Source organism: Chrysemys picta, chromosome 6 (assembly GCF_011386835.1).
Source record: "Chrysemys picta bellii isolate R12L10 chromosome 6, ASM1138683v2, whole genome shotgun sequence".
NCBI classification, from domain to species: domain Eukaryota; kingdom Metazoa; phylum Chordata; order Testudines; family Emydidae; genus Chrysemys; species Chrysemys picta.
Genome location: NC_088796.1, coordinates 80,315,652 through 80,337,223, shown reverse-complemented (window position 1 = coordinate 80,337,223; position 21,572 = coordinate 80,315,652). Strand labels below are relative to the sequence as shown.

General features: G+C 44.2%; 1 long non-coding RNA gene across 2 annotated transcripts; it reads right to left on the bottom strand.

The window, feature by feature from the left end:
* Positions 1-6,799: 6,799 nt before the first annotated feature.
* On the bottom strand, positions 6,800-12,606 carry LOC135984348 (uncharacterized). 2 transcript variants are annotated; one of them, XR_010602284.1, is made up of 4 exons: positions 12,345-12,606; positions 10,631-10,834; positions 9,470-9,598; positions 6,800-8,579 (listed from the first exon to the last, which is right to left on the bottom strand). It is a non-coding gene; the product is annotated as an uncharacterized LOC135984348 (long non-coding RNA). The 2 variants fall into 2 exon arrangements; XR_010602285.1 differs by lacking the exon at positions 9,470-9,598 and having other exon boundaries at positions 12,345-12,605.
* Positions 12,607-21,572: the final 8,966 nt, after the last annotated feature.

Genomic DNA, 21,572 nt, shown 5'->3' with positions numbered 1-21,572 from the left:
CAAGCCAACCACAAAGCCAGAGAGGCAAATGGAAGGTCCGGGGCACAGCCGCAAACATGCCGCTTCTACGCGGAGCTGCATGCCATGCTAGGGGGTGCAGCCACCACTACCCCAACCGTGTGCTTGACTGGAGAAACACAAAGGGAAGAGGGTTCGGGGTACGAGGAAGAGGAGGATGAAGATAATGTGGATAGCTCACAGTAGCAAGGAAACGGAGAAACCGGTTTCCCCAACAGCCAGGATATGTTTATCACCCTGGACCTGGAGCCAGTAACCCCCGAACTCACCCAAGGCGTGCTCCCAGACCCTGAGGGCACACCGGGGACCTCTGGTGAGTGTACCTTTGTAAATATTACACATGGTTTAAAAGCAAGCGTGTTTAATGATTAATGATTAATTTGCCCTGGCAATCGTGGCCAGTACAGCTACTGGAAAAGTCTGTTAACGTGTATGGGAATGGAGCGGAAATCCTCCAGGGACATCTCCAGAAAGCTCTCCTTCATGTACTCCCAAAGCCTTTGCAAAAGGTTTCTGGGGAGGGCTGCCTTATCCCGTCCGCCATGGTAGGACACTTTACCACGCCAGGCCAGTAGCATGTAGTCTGGAATCATTGCATAGCAAAGCATGGCAGCGTATGGTCCCGGTGTTTGCTGGCATGCAGACAACATCCATTCCTTATCTCTCTTTGTTATCCTCAGGAGAGTGATATCATTCACGGTCACCTGGTTGAAATGGAGTGATTTTATTAAGGGGACATTCAGAGGTGCCCGTTCCTGCTCGGCTGAACAGAAATGTTCCCTGCTGTTAGCCACGGGGTGGGGGGGAGGGGTGAAGTGATCATCCCAGAGAATTGGGTGTGTGTGTGGGGGGGTGTTAGTTGGGTTTGTGCTGCATGTTAACCCGGGAACCACAGCCCCTCCTTTTACATTGCAAACCCATTTTAAATGGCCAACACAACGGGTGCTTGGTATGGAAAATGAGGGCACTACTGTTTGAAACCATTCCCACATGTTAAGAAGGTGAAAAAAGCCAAAAGACTGTGGCTTACCATGGCTGCCTGCAAGCCGAAATCTGTTGCCTGGCACTGCGTGAGTGATCTCTCACACCAAACCGGCAGGCCCTCAATATAAGAGGAAAAATGCAACCTTGTAACGAAAGCACATGTGCTGTGTAATGTGAACAGCAAAATTTAACGTGAAAGAGTGTACCCATTGTTCTCTAAAATGTGTCTTTTTTAAACCACCTCTCCCTTCTCCTCCACCAGCTGCAAATGTTTCTCCTTCACAGAGGCTAGTGAAGATTAGAAGGAGAAAACGGCGGACTCGGGATGGCATGTTCACGGAGCTCCAGATGTCCTCCCACGCTGAAAGAGCACAGCAGAATGCGTGCAGGCAGTCAATGTCAGACTACAGAAAAGCACAATATAAACGAGAGGAGAGGTGGCGGGCTGAATCGCAGGATGAACAGAGCAAGTGGCGGGCTGAAGATGATAGGTGGCGTCAGCTTGCAAACGAAGGCAAGAGTCGATGCTCCGGCTGCTGGAGCATCAAACTGATATGCTCCAGTGTATGGTTGAGCTGCAGGAAAGGCAGCAGGAGCAGAGACCGCCGCTACAGCCCCCTCCTCCCCAATTTCCATAGCCTCCTCACCCAGACGCCCAAGAACACGGTGGGGGGGCCTCCGGCCCCCCAGTCACTCCACCCCAGATGATTGCCCGAGCATCAGAAGGCTGGCCTTCAATAAGAGTTCAAGTTTTAAACTTCAGTGTGTCCTTTTCCTTCCCTCCTCCCCCACTCATCCCGGGCTACCTTGGCAATTATCCCCCTAGTTGTGTGATGAATTAATAAAGAATGCATGAATGTGAAGTAACAATGACTTTATTGCCTCTGCAAGCGGTGCTCGAAGGGGGAGGGGAGGGTTGGGTTTTTGGTTTACAGGGAAGTAGAGTGAGGTGGGGGGGTGGGGCGGAGGGTTCATCAAGGAGAAACAAACAGAAGTCTCACACCGTAGCCTGGCCAGTCACAAAACTCGTTTTCAAAGCTTCTCTGATGCACACCGCGCCCTGCTGTGCTCTTCTAACCGCCCTGGTGTCTGGCTGCACGTAATCAGCGGCCAGGTGATGTGCCTCAACCTCCCACCCCGCCATAAATGTCTCCCCCTTACTCTCACAGATATTGTGGCACGCACAGCAAGCAGCAATAACAATGGGGATATTCTTTTCGCTGAGGTCTGAGTGAGTCAGTAAGCTGCACCAGCGCGTTTTTAAACGTCCAAATGCACATTCCACCACCATTCAGCACTTGCTCAGCCTGTAGTTGAACAGGTCCTGACTATTGTCTAGGCTGCCTGTGTACGGCTTCATGAGCCATGACATTAAGGGGTAGGCTGGGTCCCCAAGGATAACTATAGGCATTTCAACATCCCCAGCGGTTATTTTCTGGTCCAGGAAGAAAGTCCCTTCCTCCAGCTTTCGAAACAGACCAGAGTTCCTGAAGACGCGATCATCATGTACCTTTCCCGGCCATCCCACGTTGATGTTGGTGAAACGTCCCTTGTGATCCACCAGGGCTTGCAGCAGCATTGAAAAGTACCCCTTGCGGTTTATGTACTCGGTGGCTTGGTGCTCCGGTGACAAGATCGGGATATGGGTTCCGTCTATCGCTCCACCACAGTTTGGGAATCCCATTTCAGCAAAACCATCCACTATGGCCTGCATGTTTCCCAGAGTCACTACCCTTGATATCAGCAGGTCTTTCATTGCCCTGGCAACTTGGATCACAGCAGCCCCCACGGTAGATTTGCCCACTCCAAATTGATTCCCGACTGACCGGTAGCTGTCTGGCGTTGTAAGCTTCCACAGGGCTATCGCCACTCGCTTCTCAACTGTGAGGGCTGCTCTCATCCTGGTATTCTGGCGCTTCAGGGCAGGGGAAAGCAAGTCACAAAGTTCCATGAAAGTGCCCTTACGCATGCGAAAGTTTCGCAGCCACTGGGAATCGTCCCACACCTGCAGCACGATGCGGTCCCACCAGTCTGTGCTTGTTTCCCGGGCCCAGAATCGGTGTGTTCCACGGCATGAACCTGCCCCAGTAACACCATGATTTGCACATTGCTGGGGCCTGTACTTTGTGAGAGGTCTATGTCCATATCAATTTCCTCATCACTCTCGTCGCCGCGCTGCAATCGCCTCCTCGGCTGGTCCTGATTTTGCTTTGGCATGTCCTGGCTCTGCATATACTCCAGGACAATACGCATGGTGTTCATAGTGCTCATAATTGCCGCGGTGATCTGAGCGGGCTCCATGATCCCAGTGCTATGGCGTCTAGTCTGAAAAAAGGCGCAAAACTAGTATCTGACGGACAGAGGGAGGAAGGGGCGAGTGACGACATGGCGTACAGGTACAGGGAATTAAAATCAACAAAGGTGGCTGTGCATCAGGGAGAAACACAAACAACTGTCACACAGAATGGCCCCCCCCAAAGATTGAACTCAAAACCCTGGGTTTAGCAGGCCGTTGATTTTACGGAGGGAGGGGGAAGCAAATGAATACAGAACAAATCTATTTTTTACATCTTAAGCTGTCAGACGACGGTGCAGCATGACTGATAGCCCTCGGCATCTTCTGGGCGCTTGGCAGAAAATAGCATACTACGACTGATAGATAGCCATCATCGTCGAGACTGCCCATGATTGACAGCCACTGCAGTACGACGATGATGGATATCAATTGTAATATACCATCTTCTACCAAAAGGCAAGGGGCTGCTGCTGTGTGCAATGCAGCCCCACGTCTGCCAGCCCCACTTCTGCCAGCACCCAGATAGCCAATGAAGGCTACCAGTCATACTGCACTGTCTACTGCCAAAAGGCTATTAGCTGCTGCTGTGTAGCAATGCAGTACCACGGCTGCCGGCACCCAGAGGACATATGGTGACGGTGAACTGAGCTGAGCTGAGTGGGCTCCATGCCTGGCGTGGTATGTTGTCTGCACAGGTAACCCAGGTAAAAAGGCGCGAATCGATTGTCTGCCGTTGCTCTGACTGGGGGGGGGGGGGGGGGGGGGAGGTGCCTGACAACATGTACCCAGAACCTCCCGTGACACTGTTTTGCATCATTCAGGCATTGGGATTTCAACCCAGAATTCCAATGGGCGGCGGAGACTGCAGGAACTGTGGGATAGCTACCAATAGTGCAACGCTCCGGAAGTCGATGCTAGCCTCGGTACTGTGGACGCGGTCCGCCAACTTCATGCACTTAGAGCATTTTATGTGGGGACACACACAATTGGCTGTATACAACCGATTTCTATAAAACCGGCTTCTATAAATTCGACCTAATTTCATAGTGTAGACATACCCTTAGTCTAACACACTCCATCCATGGCCCCACAAAGTTGCGATAACTCATCATTAACCTCCTCCTGGCACAGCCCAACATGGTTATCCAAAAGACCAGGAGGAGGAAGCTCAGTGAGGGAGGTGCTCTGTAACTGTGAAGCCTGTTTCCATTCCTTCATCACATCTCTAGAAAGAGTTCCTCTTTCCCAAGGAGCATCTGCTGGCTCCTTGGAGTCCTTTGAGGAGTAGTGGGCATTGTCTGGGGTTCTCTGCTCTGCAACCCTGTCTTTGAAATCTTGATGTGCACTCCCTTCATATTTTTTTAATTTGTTGTCCCCCAGGATCAGTTGATGTCAATGTTCTTTTCTGTCCCTCCCCCTCTGTAGAAGGGGAGGCCCTTTTGGTTTTGTAGACAATGCTCTTTTGGGGGATTTGGAAACAAAATAGGCCCATGCACTGAATGAGGCAGGAGTCTTCTAGAATAAATAGTATGTGATAATGGAAATAAAGTTTATCGTATATGTATGCATATACATTAGAGGCCTGAATAAAGGTTGCACAGGCAACCTTAATGCTAGCATTTCCTAACTTTTGAGTGCTTGACTTTGCAACCTTAATAATCTTTTAATATAGCTTTCCTGTGTAACTTCCTAGGTTTCTAAAAAAGGAAACTGGAAACAACCCCCCCCAGAAAACTCCAAATTCCATCATGTTGCATTATATTGAACCTCCATGGGTCATCAGCAGGGTTGGAACTTTTATATCCACTGCACACACCCCTGCCGCTTGAACTCACTGAGTAACTGATAGTAATAGTAGATTGTCACCCTGTTTGTTGACCAGCAATAAGGGGAAGATGACCCTCATGTTTTGGCAGTGGGTTTCACAGATAGTTGCTGATGGTAGAGAAACTCATAAATCTTGTGTTCCATTATAGGCTCTTGAAAGGAGTCTGCCTGTTCTCCTCAAGTTTGATTTCTTCTGCCCATTTCCTTCCAACTTGTTCTATATTTTGCCCACATGCTGGCCTCCTTGTTCCAGTCTCATTCTTTGTCTACCCAATCTCCACTCCTGAGGCTTCTCATCCCAGGCTCCTTACCAAGCCTGTCCCAGTTCTCCCACACAAATTACTCACTCCATGTCCCTAGTCATCTTGTACAGTGAATCCTAGTTTTCCCCCACTCCCAGCTCCTTATCTTTGATTGGGCTCCAGTCCCTGTCTCCTACCCTGGGCTTCTCATCCAATTTCAGTCACCTTCCTCCATCCTCTCATGGCTTCTTGTCTCCCCTTCTTTGCTCTTTCTTTTCTGTCCCTGCACCCCCCCTTCCTTTTCAGATTTGCTTCTCCTCCCCAACCCCCATTCCTCTTCACTGCTTCCTTGTCCCAATCTCCCTGTCCAGCCCGTCAATTCCTCGTCCAACCCACCCTCACCTCCTTTGTATCTCTGACTGGTCCCGGTCCCTGTCCCAGCCTCCCCTCCCCCTTCATGGCTCCCAGTCACAACCTGCCCCTGCACATCTCCCAGGCTTGGTCTACATCAAAAACTTAAGTCTACCTAGCTACATTGCTCACAGCTGTGAAAAATTTCACACTCTGTGTGAGGTAGCTGGGTCAACCTAATCCCCACTCTGGACACATCTATGTGGATGGGAGAAATCTTCTACCAACTCTAGCTACTGCCTCTTCGAGAGTTGGAGTTACTACAGTGATAGAAAAACCCCTTCATCACTGTAGTGTCTACTACAGAGCTACAGCAGTGTTGCTGTAATGTAGATGTGCCCCCAGTCTCCTTGTCCAGCCAGTCCCAGTCTCTCTTATAGTGAGTCTGACCGACTGTATCCACCTCCAGGCAGAATAGTGGGATTAAACAGGATTTATAAACAGGCAGGAGAGGAATAATTGGCTCTCTTGGATCACACATCTCAAAAATATATATATTTATTTATTTTTTAAATGGTCACTGATAACCAGCACCTTATTGGAAAGTGGCATGCTGGATGGGATGATCACAAGGGACAGGTGAAGAGAGAAGTAAATAGAGACCCAACATAATTTCTTTAGGATCCAACATTGGCTTTCAGGCTCCATCATATAACACCCCTAAGTACTTAAAGATAATTCCTATAAATTGTTGTGAAAGGAAATTTTGGTTTCCCATTCATCTTCTACTCTGAACTTTCTCTTTAAGAAGTGCAGTAAAACACTTTTTTCAAAAGTTAAATTTTAAAAAGACGCATTATATAATAACAGTAAGATTACATAGTATTTGGGCTTGTATTATAACAGTACCCTGCATTTGGTCTCATTTAATATGACTGAGTGTTAAAAATAAACCCATGCCAACACTTCAGCTGTGAATGCTCCAAACTTTGGAGGGATCAGAAATGAAACCAGGAGCTGACTCTAAATTTCACAGCTGGGCTCTGTCTCTATAATAGGATGAATCCCCAGGTTGGCACTCTTGGACTTTCAAAATCTGGATCCAAATTTTATGGATCAAGACCATCCTTTTAAGCATGTACCCATGCCCAATGGTACACACTTATGTTATCACTTCATTTCTGTATGGCTTCAAGATTTTCCAGGGAAAGTTTGCCTGAGACAATGGGTAAATATTTCAAAAGCACCTAAATAAGTTAAGGCATGTCTGGAAATTTACTCAATAGCTATCTATGCAGAGCATTAGCATACTACAAACTATAATGATAAAATTATTAATGTGTATTAAAGTGTGAGTGGCATCTAGTATGACTCTGCCTGTGCTTCACAGACCAGATAAAACTTTTGCATGCATAAGTAGTACAGCACCTTTTATTACTGAAAGGTAAATGATAGTTTTCATCTAATTTTTTTGCTATGATTCTCAATAAGCATGAGAGGGCATGTCTTGGCAGGAATTCCACAACATGCTTAGTCTCTTTCAATCAAGTTCTTCTTTGCCATTCCCTTTTACCATGCCCTAAAGCAGAAATATGAGAGCAATCTTCTCCTTGACAAGATCTACTGAAAGAAAATGAAACCTTGCATGCTTCCAATTTATGGATGCCAAATTATTTGAATAACTCAAGTTTGCCCTCAGGCAAATAGTGGATCCTCTTTTAAATAGTTTCATAAGTGACTTTATTTTGCTTCTGATAATGTGCATCTCATTTAAAGCTGGACAAAATGTCTGGCTGCCTATCTCTGAAAAAAACTTCTTTAATCCTATTTTGGAAAAGGTTTTATTAGGGTAAGGAAGCTGTTCTATTAATTTAGATGGAATAAATGGGCCCAGAGAGTCAAAGATGTTAACATGACCCATTTGCTGTCCAACATCAAATAACGTTAAACCACGTTTAGTACACAGAGACATCAGCCTATTTAGTACCATGGCAAAACTCATCATTACAAATCCCTTTACATTTTTATTAAAGACAGAGAAAAGAAGTTAAAAATAGGTAAAGCATTTGAAATGTGAAATATTAAATAAGACTTTCATTTTAACAACATCCCTTGTTCCCTTTCCTCTTTAGCTGGAGATCTTTTAGGAGGAACCCCTATTTGACAGTCTTTCAGATGATATAAAAGTTTGTAGTAACTGTCCTGGGGAGGGGGGGGGAGAAGTTGTTAGTTGAGCTGGGCTAGAACCCTTCTTCTCAGTCTTGGCTAAAAGATAATGGTTAAGATGCTCAAACAGTGAATCTAGTATGGCGGTTGGGGAGAAGGATTCTGTTAAAGAGAACATACCCAATTTACAAAAACTATTCATTCCCAGAGAAACTCCCCACATTTATTGCCTTTTACTGGGGGGGGGGGGGGGGGGAAGAGAAGCTTTACTTCTAGCAGCTGTTGCAAAAACATTCAAAAGCATTCACACATCTCAGGGGTAGACAGTATTCTTTTTCAAAATGCAGGAGTTTCCAGGTCATGACATGGGGTTAGCAGAGCACTGAACTGGTTACACAATGTAAAATATTTGGCACTTCCTGTAGTAAGTATCAAAACCCTAAATAGGCACAATGTTCACTAATTTTATATACATGCCACACAAGTATAAGTCAGCACGACTAGGCACAGAAGTCAGTATTGAATAAATAGTTTGGGAGCTCCCCAAAGGCAAATTATGGAAGCCTATGCCAAAATCTGGTAAATGTACCTAATCTTCATGAAGTAAATTATGAGGGTGGGGACTGCACACAGGTTATCAGCAATGCTTGTCTGTCTTCCTTCCCTCATGGTTTTTCTTTTCACCTTCTCTGCCTCTGTCAAACAAAGAAAAAAGTAATCAAGACAATTCAATCCTGCATCAACCCAGCCCTGGACAGAAGCCAGATGGAATGGCTGTGCAGAACAAGGAGCCCTGTAGCAAGGCGGTGGGATACCCTACAGCCCCGCTGAGGGACGAACCTCCCATAACACCAACATGGGCAGAGCCACTGGGTCCTGCGCCTGCCCTGGAAGTATAAAAGCCCGCTTGCAGAGCTCAGTTGAGAACCAGTCCCTCTTGGGAGACAGCAGCAGGCCACGGCCGGCCTGAGGTCGCACCGGGCCAGCCAAGCCTGCTCCTTTCCAGCTACCCCGAGGAGGAGCCGAGCCTGCCCCTTTCCAGCTACCTACCCAGAGGAACCAATGCTGTTAGATACCGCTGAGGACACTAGCGGTACCCTACGAGTGGGAGTGTGGAAGTAGCCCGGGGGCAGCGGACCCCAGTCTGGCTGCAGCACTGCCAGAGCCTATGTTGGGGTGTTGAGGCCAGGATCCCCACTGACAGCAGCGAGTTTCCACCGCCACTAGGGCCCCGGGTTGGGACACAGTGGAGTGGGAGGGCCTGCGTCCCCTCTGCCACCCACTCCTTGGGTGGCAGACTCCCCCTGTTCCCTGGCCTGGAGAGGCTAGGACCTCTTGCTATTGACTCAGCCCCTACTTAAGGGCCTGAGTTCCTGACTGTTTGGTTGCCACCCCCACCCCCGACTTAGTGCCTGGGCGTCTGTATAGAACTATTGGCTCAGCCCCAGCCTAAAGGGCCTGAGCCCCTAACAGTGTGTTTGTTGTCCCACACTACCGCAGGGCCAGGACTGACAGCGAAGCGGTGGGATACCCCACAGCCCCGCTGAGGGATGAACCTCGGCAAAGCCCCATTACAAGCCCCTACCAGGCCAAGAGGAGTGAAGGACTCCAACTCCCACCATGGGCCTGGGGAGCAGCTAGAGGGCTAGGATGGCACTTCTTCCCGGTTTCATTAACTCCCAAGCATCTTGCCAGCCACATGTGAACCTGAAACCTAATCATGAAAAAGAAAATGCACTTTTTGTAAATTTTGTTGTGGGGCTTTTGTTTTCTGTGCATAGCTTCACTCTAACTTGTTACTGTGTGAGACAAGCAACAGGGGAAACTGACTAATTGGGGGAAGCCATTACTTTGTACAGTCAAAGTACCATAAAATGCACAAAGTAAACAAATTGGAAATGACTAATCTTTCAGTTATAGTTGTGTCCGTCATAACAGCAGGTTTAAAAACATTCAGACAAGATTCTTTTAAGAAGTCAGTGCCCCTATAAAGAAAAATCTTCTAAGGTAACTAAACTGGGTCAGCTAACCTCAAAAGCTAAAGCAGCCAGAGCAATACATCAGACTTTACATCACTGATTTGATGTTTACAGGGACAATTCCTAAAGAAACAGACAATTAGAGAAGATGAAGGAGAATGTGTCTTCTCTTCCATGACCAAGGTCTTCCAGTCATACTTTTGTTGCTCTCAGATATGCAATATGAAGATTCTTTTTAAACAATGTATCTAATATAAAAACATAGTAACTTGGTCATCACATAAAATACCAATTAAATTTGCATAATATCTAGCGTCAGCTGGTATTGGTTATTTAACCCCAGTTCAGTATGTTTAGATCATTCTTTTTATACTTTTCTGATGTTAGCTGTGTAGAGTTTTAACATTGGAAATACAAAGTTATCCCTCTTGAATTCTAGAAGCAACATGAAGCTGCCCTACTAAGGAAGGAATAAAAGACCAGTAAGGCCAAATCCACTATTACTAGTAATACAAAAATAGGTATTCAAATTGGTGAAAAGTTCTCATGCCATATAAAACCTGTATGGACATTTAAAAGTAACAATATATAGCAGTACTGCAGCTTCCACACTCCACACAAACTTTGTTTTTCATTCTTATTCTTCAGGGACCAACTCTGCCAGCAAGAGGGTAATTTAGTTTTTATGCCCATACTGGCTTTGATTTGAGACTCTTCAAAAACAATTTATATTCTTTTTATGTAAAGAATGTGAGAAGATACAATACCTTTCTTCAACATTCAGAATGTCCTGGATGTACCCTTTACAGCCATATTTGACCAGAAGCTGCCTTTTTGCAGATTTTTTCCTCAAAGCAATATAGGGTTTTGCAATCTCATCATAAATAAATAAATCTAACTTCTGGATTTAATCCTTCATTCACTAGATGTCCTTTCCAGTGCTTAAAAGTTGTAGTACTTTTCATGCCTTCCTAAAAAAACATAATTCAGATATGGTGCATTATTCAACGGAGATTACAGATAAGTAAATAAAAGTAATTACTGAATAAAATGGATGTCTGTTATAAAATGGCTTCAGTTTGAAGGGGAGAGCTGATTACCTGCTTGGTGTGCATGATTACTATAATAGTGCAATGAGTATAAGAATTAGATATTTAGAAGCAAACTTTCTTTCATCTCTATTTAAAAATCCAGCCAAGCTGATATGTTTCTAATGTAGAAGTTCAAACTGTGGTCTATGGAATACTTGCTGGTAGTCTGCAGAGACCTGACTGAGTGTATGGCACTGACGGTCCTATTTCTATCTGCTAAGTTTCATTAAAGACATTACAAATATAGTAAACACTTTCCTAATGTTACTTTGCTATATAAACAATTGCAGTTGATTCTGCAGGGCAGTTGTAATCACAAATGCATGGAGAAGGACTGTATACAGTCACAAATGAAGGGGAGTGGTGGAATAGTCTCTAAGATGTGGTCCACACTAAAGGAAAAGTTGGAAAGCCTTTGGTTTGTAGCTTTTTAAAATGTAGTCAAGGCTTTCTGTTAGTCTTCATTCTCAGACAGACTTCCAGTTCTTCAGGTTTTTCCCTCTTTTAATCTGTAATGATTAACTCACTCCCTCTCCTTTCCTTCCCCTCCCCTATTTCTCCATGCCCATTAAGACTTTGACCTCTTTGCGGAGACTGCCAATAAGTTTGCCAATTAGTTCACTCCACTGACAGCTTTTATTATAGGAACGACAGAGATGAACCATGTCACTTCACACAGGCAACTGACAAGTTGCCAGACAACAACTTTCAATCACTACCAACCTGGGGTTGATTCTAGCTGATTACCCAAAGTAACTTGTGGTCTAGGTTCAACATTGCTCAAAAGCTTGAGGTAGTGAAGAAAGAAAATTAAAGAAATAGCCTCTTTTCTAAAATATTTAGTGGTTATGAACCTTCTCACTATCCTTCTAGTGTGAATGCCCTTTAATAAATATAGAATAAACTCAATTCATCATCATGCACTAAACTGCCTTCCTTTAAAATTTTAACTTCCAAAACTCATTCCAAAAATGAGATCAGTTCACTTTACAATAGCAGACAGACACTTCATGTTGTGTCTATTTTATATTAAAGCATTAGCTGTATTGTATTAGGCTTTTTGCTTAATAAAATGAAGGGCCATAAACCCAGGCTACCACTCAGTGCAAATAAATGTAACCAGATCCATTGTGCCTCCCCTTGTCCAGTGGAGCCATGGCAGTTCTCCTGTGGTTAGGGTTGTTTGAATGTGCAGAGAGGACTTGACACTCTTCATCTAGTCTTATCTAGGTTTTCATACTTCAGTACATGAGTGTGAGGGTTTACGCCCCTGGTTGCAGGGCAGCACGACCTAGTGGCCAAAGTCCATGTAAGCACCCCTGGTTGCAGGGCCGTAGGACCTTACTACTGGCTCAGCAAGGGGGTCCTACCGAAACACGCTGAGGCTTACCGGGGTCAAGGTACCAGTCCATCACCTCTCCCAGGTCACTCCCTACCGGCTTGGGAGTTGGGGTCTCCCACCGATCCCAGGGTTCTCCGCGAGTCTCCGGATCTGTCACCTCCTCTGGTTCCTCCTGCAGTAGGGGTTCAGTGCCGGCCTGTAGAAGCCTCTGTTCCTAGCAGCTTTAAGAGCATCGGCTAGGTCTTCTGCAGGAGCTTCCCAGTTAGGTCCTTCCCCTGCAGCCGCCAGCCCCGATTGAGCTGAGTTCCCTCCTTTTATACTCAATGAGCATCTGGAGCATGCCCAGTACGAACGGGGCGGGATTTCCTCTGTCAGCACTACCGGTCTGACGCCGCTGGGGCTAGTGCAGCGCGGGGCTGCTCCATCACAATGAGCACCTCATGAGTAATTACGAACAGAAATAATCTTTTTCCTCAAAGAAATGTCTGTTCAAAATACTTTTCCCAGTAGAGGGCACTGCTATTCTAAAGGATTCTCTGGACCAGCACATCTACTAATGTTACAAAGTAGCACTAGTAGGGTGACTAGATGTCCTGATTTCATAGGAACAGTCCCACTATTGAGGGGCTGTCTTATGTAGGCACCTTTTATCCCCCCCATCCTGATTTTTCACACTTGCTATCTGATCACTCTAAGCACAAGGCTACTCTAACCGTTTTTAAAAGATGATCTACCTGGTATGCTTCCCTTCAGTGAGTGAAAAAGCTTTTCTCAATTCTTAAGTCCTTCACTAACTTCTTTCTTTCCCTTTTAATACAATCCCTCCCCCTGCAACTGATCAGCTTGTCTTCTCCCTTATCCTTCCCTTCTCCAGTACCTCCCTGTGTTGTAGTCTCATCCTGCTCTTATCTTAATTTGGGGATCATGTATGCCTTTAAAACCCAATTCCTGTTGGGGGCAGTGCATAACTGTAGAAAGCCTTCCAGAGCTCAATGCTACATGGGACCAAATGCTGACTGTTACATCCCTTGATGGGCTGTTGCATACTTCCTGACATAGGGCACCTGTCACCAGGGCCATCCTGGCAGGGGAAGGGTGTGGGCCCTGGGACGTAGGTGCTGAGTTTCTAAGCACCCCCTGGCTCTGCCCAGACCCTGCCCCCACTCCACCCCTTCCCCCAAGGCCCCACCTCTTCCCTGTCCAGTTCCACCTCCTCCCCAGAATGTGCTGTGCCCACGCTACTCTCCCCTCCCACCCCCAGTGCCTCCTGATGCTGTGAGCAAAACATCTGAGCCACAATTGGCGCTGAGAGGGAGGCATTGAACAGTGGAGACTGCTGGGGTGGGGGGGGAGGTTCTGGTAGGGGGCTCCTCCTCTCCTGCCCACCTCCCCCTGTCACCACTTCACCTCACTCACCCTCCTGCGGGGCGCCCCACGGCACAGAGCCCAAGGTGGAAGCCTTGATTTGCCGTACCCTAGGGACAGCTCTGCCTGTCACAACTCAGTGTGCTGCACTGCCTGGCCAGTTTATGTGGCCTCACAGTTACAGATACACACCAGCTTGTTACTTTTTCACCATATGTGTATTTAGTCCTTCCTTAAAAAGTATAACAGCAAAAGGCAGTTACCCTATAGCCTTCAATCCTCAGCTCAATCTCTCCTTCTGAGCTTCCCATTCCTTCCATTTATATCCCCCCTTGCATTATTAACCCAGTGATTACCACCCAGGTGCTCATAATCCCCCAACAGAAAGTGTTTAATTGCTCATCATAGCTAAATTTACAGCCTTCTTCATGTTGCAGCAATATCAGTGATCAGGGTACTACTAATAGTGCCCTGTCGCACACACTCCTTTCCATGCCTTTTTGCCTCTTTGTGGGAACTTGTACTTTGGGAAACGCCAGCAGGGAGCAACCCCTGCACTTCAAAAGTTATGGGATTGTAATTTTGTCCTAAGGCTGCTGTCTTACTGCACCTCAAAGCCTCAGGGCCCATACAACGGATTATCAGATTCTGGCCTCTCCTGGTCCTCTTTAACTCTCTTCTACCTCTGAAACTCATCCATATATTTACATTGGTTAACTGGGTCTATTTGAAATTCAAATGATATACCTTGAGGTAGGGTCAGGCTGGCTCAAGAACAGGTAGAATGCTGCCTGAGGAGAAGATGGGGAGAGGTGCATGAAGTCCTTCTGAGGAAGATGTGGGAGGGGGAATGCCCAAATATTACTTAATGTAGGGTAAAACCTAGAGCTAACCATGACCTCATGATTGAGCACTAAGCCCAATCCACTGTAATACGACAGTCATAGCCCAGCCTAAAAAAACCAAACCACATTGCATGGAAATATAAACATCTTCTGGCCACTGTGTTATGTTCCTGGAAAATGCTCTCTAACCTCAATTCTAATCTGCTGGGTCCATTACAATTTCCATCTCTTTTGTGTAAAATATTGAGCATACTGATAGTACTCACTCAAAAATCATAATAAAAATCCCATGGTCACTGCCACTGATGACATATTGTGGGTATACTTGTGTTACAGTATCAAGGAGCGGGGCCCGATTGTGCTTGGTGTAGTTTAAAACGAAGAAGACAGTTCCTGCCCCTGAGAGCTAATAATCTAGATGAGAGACTGGAAGAAACGGGTAGACAAAATTGACGACCTAGTGTGCTTGGCTTGGAAGGAGGAAGTAATAATAAAACAAACCATTCAACAGAAATCACAGCTTGTTACCTTCTTGCTTGTGCTACGATATTTTTTTATTTCCACCCTTTAAACTACATATCACAGACAGCCATTATGGGATTCCAAGCCCACAGAAAGATTCTTGTTAACGTCGGTGGGCTTTGGATCAGGCCCTAAATTCTTCTGCCAAAGCAAAACTGGTATTCAGCAAGTTCTAAAGTGTGTTATGAAACCCAATAACCAAATGCTGTATGCAAGACTGCATCCAGTAGTAATTCACTGATCTTATAATCTCAGTACTACACCTGGAAATGTCTCCCATCCTGTCAGTGAAGTAGACAAAGCCATCCTGGTCTATCACCATGAGATCCCATGTATCAAAGTTCACATCTCCTTTCCTAGCAGTTTCCTTACTGAGGCTTGTTTATTTCCAGCATAACCAGCAAATGGGACTGAATCACTTGGCCAACCAGAAGGCCAGCTTCAACTGTACAGCCTGGGAACAAAAAAATACTGCCTTTACAGTAATGAGATTAAAGCATAAAATATTATATTAAAGCACTTTAGAAATACCAAACCCACCTTTCCCATACTATTAGCCTGTTTTATAGTTATTTTCAGATGAGGAGAAACAAGTGAATGGAAGGGGGGAGCATAGCATTACTTCCCTCTTTCCTAAAAACCTGGAGCAATAAGGAGACCCCAAGTTTGAGTCTGATCATCCACTGCTCTGCAAAAATACACAGGAAGGACCAAAAGGGGATGAAAGGTCCACAAAGTTCTGTTTGAACGGGATATGCCCATAGAACCCAAAGATTTTTTTGGGGATTCACATGGATCAGTAGTAGTACAGGGCCATTGGTAGAAAGGCTGAATGTCTCTGCACTAGCTCTGGGTCTTAGGCACTCATATACTTGGCAGTGCGGTTCCAAAGGAATCCTGCTGCTAGGGTTTCTGCGTCTGGAGGCTACTTCAAGGACAACCCCCATCCCCATTGGAGTGGGACTCTCACTCTGGAGGAAACACTGCTCCTTGTCCTTTCCTGAATGAAAAGATTCCTACAAGCTAGCACTGCTCTCAGCACTATCCTTTTGAGGGGGGGGGTAGGGATGAGGCTCCAACTCCTCTCCATACTAGCTATGTGTGGTGGGAGAGAGAGAGCTCACATTGTATCCCACAATAGGATAGTGCCTTCCCACTCCCCCTCTCTTCTTGGAGGTAGTGGAATCCTCCAGGACCTCCCCCTAGGGAACACTTCCACCATTCCTTACTGCCAGCTGTAGCCACAGTTGAACTTCAAGGACATGCTCATTTAAGTTCATGGCAAAACTCCCATTGATTTCACTGGAATCTGCTCAGGACCTACATCTCTAAATATATTTTCATTGTATTATAGCTATGGTGGATACTGGCACATTTCCCAGGCTGTTCCTGAGATGATGACGACGATTAAAAAAAAAAGCTTACCAAGTTTTTTTTTTCCTCTTCTTCTCTGAACAGATGTACAGAGACCTTGTCAAACAAATAGTTTTCTTCATAGTTCCACAGCAGCCTCTTATAATTAAATCCTTCTTTATTATTTTGAACTTTTGTTTCAGGGAAGTGGAATGGGAGATCATGTTATAGCTCAGGACTGGAGCTGGTAATGCTGCAAACAGGATGTAAACTTCAAAAAAATCTCAGGACCCAAAGAATGAGCTATGTAAAACGCATTCTTTTTTTACATGATGATCCTTTTGTCAGATTTTGATTACAATTTCATGACTCCCTGGTTTTAATTTGAGTTTTGTGTTCATACTAATTTAAAAAATCAGTGTGAAAAATCAAATAAATCCAGCAAGTTTCACTGGCTATGTTGTGAAAACAGCACATTTCAGCAATATCTCTGAGGGTACGTCTTCACTACCCGCCGTATCGGCGGGTAGCAATCGATTTATCCGGGATCGATATATCGCATCTCGTTAAGACGCAATATATCGATCCCCGAACGCGCTCACTGTCGACTCCGGAATTCCATCAGAGCAAGCGGCGGTAGCGCAATCGACGGGGGAGCCGTGGCTGTCGATCCCGCGCCGTGTGGACCCCAGGTAATTCGATCTAAGATACTTCAGCGTAGCTGAAGTTGCGTATCTTAGATCGATTCCCCCCACCCAGTGTAGACCAGCCCTGAGACCAGAAAGTTTTGTCTGATTCATAACAAAACCCTAGTGACAAAGATAGATGGCATCAGGCAAAACATTAATTTAATCTCTTATCTTTGCTATGTCTGAGATTCAGTTTAAAATAAAATAATAATAAACATGATTATTTTTTTTTGCAAGCATCTGAGTAGATTTCACTGAGGTAACTAGCCTCATCTGGTTTAGAGCTTTTGCTACAAAACCTTCACATAACTCTTACCAGAATGATCTTGATAAACCAAACACTCCTGGCTGGAGCTGTCTTCTACTGGATGAAATGGCAAACCAGCTAGAGTGTGTGTTTTTGAGGATTTCTGGGTCTGGTGATTAGTATTATCTTATTTAATAGAAGGGCAAAACATTTAATTGGACTTGAAACCATTGTTTTAAACTTTCATTTTGCCAAGAAAAATTCTGAAACAGTTTTTGATTCTGGTTTTTGTCACTGACCTAAACAGCAGTTATTCACACAGCTCTACTCATTTGTACATGAGGTGTAACAAAGTGTGAAGAAAGATGCTCAAAATCTGCTTGCAAAATAGTGTCAGAACTGTTCCTGTGTCTGGGTTTTCTTTCCATAAGGCAATATAGAAATGAATACATTCAGAGATGGAAACAATTATTGTTCCTCACCTGTGTGCACTTTTAAACACCATCCAAGTTCATCCTTCACAGGTTCCTGGTTCCAGACATCATATTTCAGCAATTCAAAAGAATGCAAGAACTAATTTAAAAAAAAAAATCACTTCAAGAAAAACCTGTTCAACTTCAGGGACTTTAACAAAAGGCCTCATCCATACCACATTTAAGTTAATGGAAAGTCTCCTATTGAGACTGTTATTTGACCAGGCCCCAAATGTACTACCATTATATTAGTGAGAGAGAGGCTCTCTGCTGTCAGATAATGAAGAAAGTCTTCATTTCTTGGCAAACAACATTCAAGAATAAAGCTAGACAACAAAGAAAAGAAATCCAGAGTTTGAGTATTCTCACTCACAATATTTGTTAAAGCTATGATTAGAGGAAGAATATTGATTCTGCTTCAAAAAGAAAACCCAGACTTGCTGTCCGTTTCTAAATGGTGTGCTATTCATTACTGGAACACAAATCTTGAATATTTAAGGTTCTCAGGAAAATTTAAAAATTACATTTCCATATATCCCAAAAGTTATGCAAGTCAGTTAGGGCGTAGTTGTTTGGTTTAGGCTTTCCTGTCTTCATCCTTGGTCACACAAAGTTAAAATTGCTTAAAGAGCCAAACTATTATCTATTCTATTATTCTGATGGTGGGAAGGCTTTTACGGTATCCCAAATTAAAAACAGAGCTCATCATCCTGGAAATCATTAATCTGATTTTGGTCTCAATGGAGCTGATTCTTTACTATCACATTTTTTGAAATATTTGATTGCACTTTAGTTTTGTGTTTCACATAGGCATTTATGCCATTAAGAATAGTGGTTGAGATTTTTCAAAGCATTATTGTTAATGGAACATGTGTGGCTATATCCCCTGTACTGCTTTGAAAAAGACAATCAGTACCCTAGTATATGAGATTTATATGGAAAATATTTTGAGATTTACATTTTTCTCTTTTTCTTCAAGAGTTTGAGGACTTTCTGGGTCTGGTGGTTGGTGTTATTTTCTTTGGAGCAGGGGGAAATAAAGCACAAAAGAATTAAGTGATTTTGTCAAAAGTCAAACAACAAATCAGTGTATGAGGTAGCTCTAGACCTAGATCTCCAGATTCCCAAACTTGTGCACCAACCAAAAGTCTGCTCTGCCTCATTATTTAATGTTACACTGGGTATCAGGCTTTTATCAAATAAGGTAGCATGTACTCCATGTGAAAATCACCTTGAGTGGATCTTGTGCATAGGCATTTCTACCGAACAAGGATATTTTTGCATATTTTAGGCCAAATTCATCTCTCAGTGAAATCAATTAAATCCTGTTGACTTCAATGGGATTACACTGGTGTGAATGAGATGAGAATTTGCCTTGGAATGGTTGTGGGAAGTTTTTTTCATAAATCAAACTTTGCCATAGCTATGCTATAGCCATAATGAGTGTGCCCTGCATGTAATCCCCTCTTTTCTTTACTATTGTGCCTCTGGGAAAGGAGAAAGTTTGCCAGTCTAGAGGGAATGTCTTTTTTTTTTTTTTTGCCTTTGAGAAGATGCTAAGACAGGCCCCTGCACCTGTTTTATTTGTATAGTTGAACAAAATAATATTTCCTTTTGTGGAGCCACGGAATTCAAATTTTTAAATTGGCCAAACCTCATCAGGAATTCTTTCCAGTCATCTTAGGCCATTTCCTGCAGTAATGTGCACTTGGAGATTTCTTTCATCTTCTGCCTGCGAACAGCCAAAGAGAAACATTCTGAAACTTTGATTACTAGTCCTAACACATTATTTTAGAGAACAGATGAAAACAGAAGTGATAATTCATGACCAACTCTGCAATATATGAGACTTAGATACTATAGTAACAGACATTACAAATCTGAAAAGTTGTATTAAAGAAGCTGGAGAGGCAGCAGAATGGCTTTTAGTTTCTTAACATACTCAATGTGATGAGGTGCAGTTTTCAGGTCTAGGCCCCAGTTCAGCAAAGCACTTAATCATGTGAATAATTTTAAGTATTCTGAGTATCCCATTGTCATCTAAGGGAGTATGAACATGCATGAAGTTAAGCAAGTGCTTTCCTCAACCAGGTCATAGTGCTCCTCAGCACTTTGCAGGATTGAGCCCTAAGACATTTCTCATTTTAATTTTGGGGTCAGGAGACTGATCACAAAAGGGCATTGTGGTTACATATGGGGTGGGATTCCCTATAGTGAGGGCACCATCAGTCCTCCTCACTTGCTAATACTGGTGAGGAGTATTAGGAGTGCCTGCTTCCCTACTTTGTTCAACCAGCTCTATTCTCTTCTTAATTTCTAGATTTTAGACATGTGTAGCAACCCAACACACACAGATGTGATCAAACACAATTATGAGCCATTTGGTAGTCAAGATAGGGAGGAGTTCATATATATAACTAATGGCTCCTCTCGATCACATAGTCTCCAGTGGTAAAATTGTGTTAGAACACTCCTACAAAAGTGTCCAGTGCAACAACAGTAGAACATATCAGACACAGTAGGTTTCCGAGGGTTAGCTCACTCAGAAACATTCCCCAAGTCCTTTCTAGTTTCAGTTGCTTAGTCTTTGGTGTTACAGGAGAGCTATATTCTACCCTTATTAATTCTGATGGGTGCATAGATGCTGTGTAAGCTTCTTGTAGACTAGTGCTGTCCCACAGAGTCCTCTTTCTGGTTTGTTAGGCTGACCTGGTCTGGTTTCTACATGGAACCAGGCCTATTCCATGGGTCTATTCTGTACTCTTCAGATTCCTATATTGTGCCTATCAGCATAGTATCTGAGTTTTGTCTGGAAGCTGGGACTGCTGATACGAGTTTCATTCACAAGCATGGTATTGGTCTCATCCACCCTTTCCGGAAGCACTCCATATTCCTACTGACTGGGCCACCTATCTTTCTGCTTTCCACTCCAGTTTGTGAGGCATCAGCTACCATTCAGTACCTCATCTAATAGGCTCCTTTATTGTTGGGCCAGGTTAAGATACTTTCTCCTTATTCTCTAATACAAAAAGCCCCTTTGCTCCACTAGTCTGGACTAGTTGGTTATTCCCTTGTCTTTGGTGCCTGGACTTACTGAAGATCCATCTGCTCAGGCTTGAGTTTGGGACAGCTGCTATCTCGATTTACATGCTCTGCTCCCTTTTTTGCTTGACCTCTCTTCTACGTCGGGACCACACTGTCAGACATGTCAGCTAGTGGACTGGCCTAGTTTCTCCTTTGTCTCTAATACTTGGGCCAACTTCTGAGCTTGCTGTCAGGCTGCATTTGAGTCTAGTGCTCATTTATTGTTAAGTTTCATATTCATATCCACATTGTTCAGTACTATTACCCCAAGCACAACTAAGAGTTTTGCCTTTATAAAGGTGGGTTTATTGTTTTAGTCAGAGGGGTGATGGGGCAGTAGTATATTGTGGCTAGTAGTACTGTTTTCAGGAAATTGACTTTTCCTTTTTAGCTCATTCAGCATTTACAAAATCATAAGATTAATTATCAGCCATTAAATACACTACAGAGTAACCTCCACTCACTAAGCTGCCAGTTTGGAACATTTGACTTTTACGTGGTTAATTGTGTAATTTGCTGTATATCCTTGTTTTGTTATTAAATTCTGTTGATAATGCTTGCTTTTTTCTTTTTCTTTTGGGTCCTCACTGACCAACCTTTAGTAGTTTACATTGTAATTCAGAATAAATGTTTAACAGTCAAGGTTCCTTTTGAAGGGCTATTTTAATTCCTATTGAAGCTAGAATATGGCATGATTC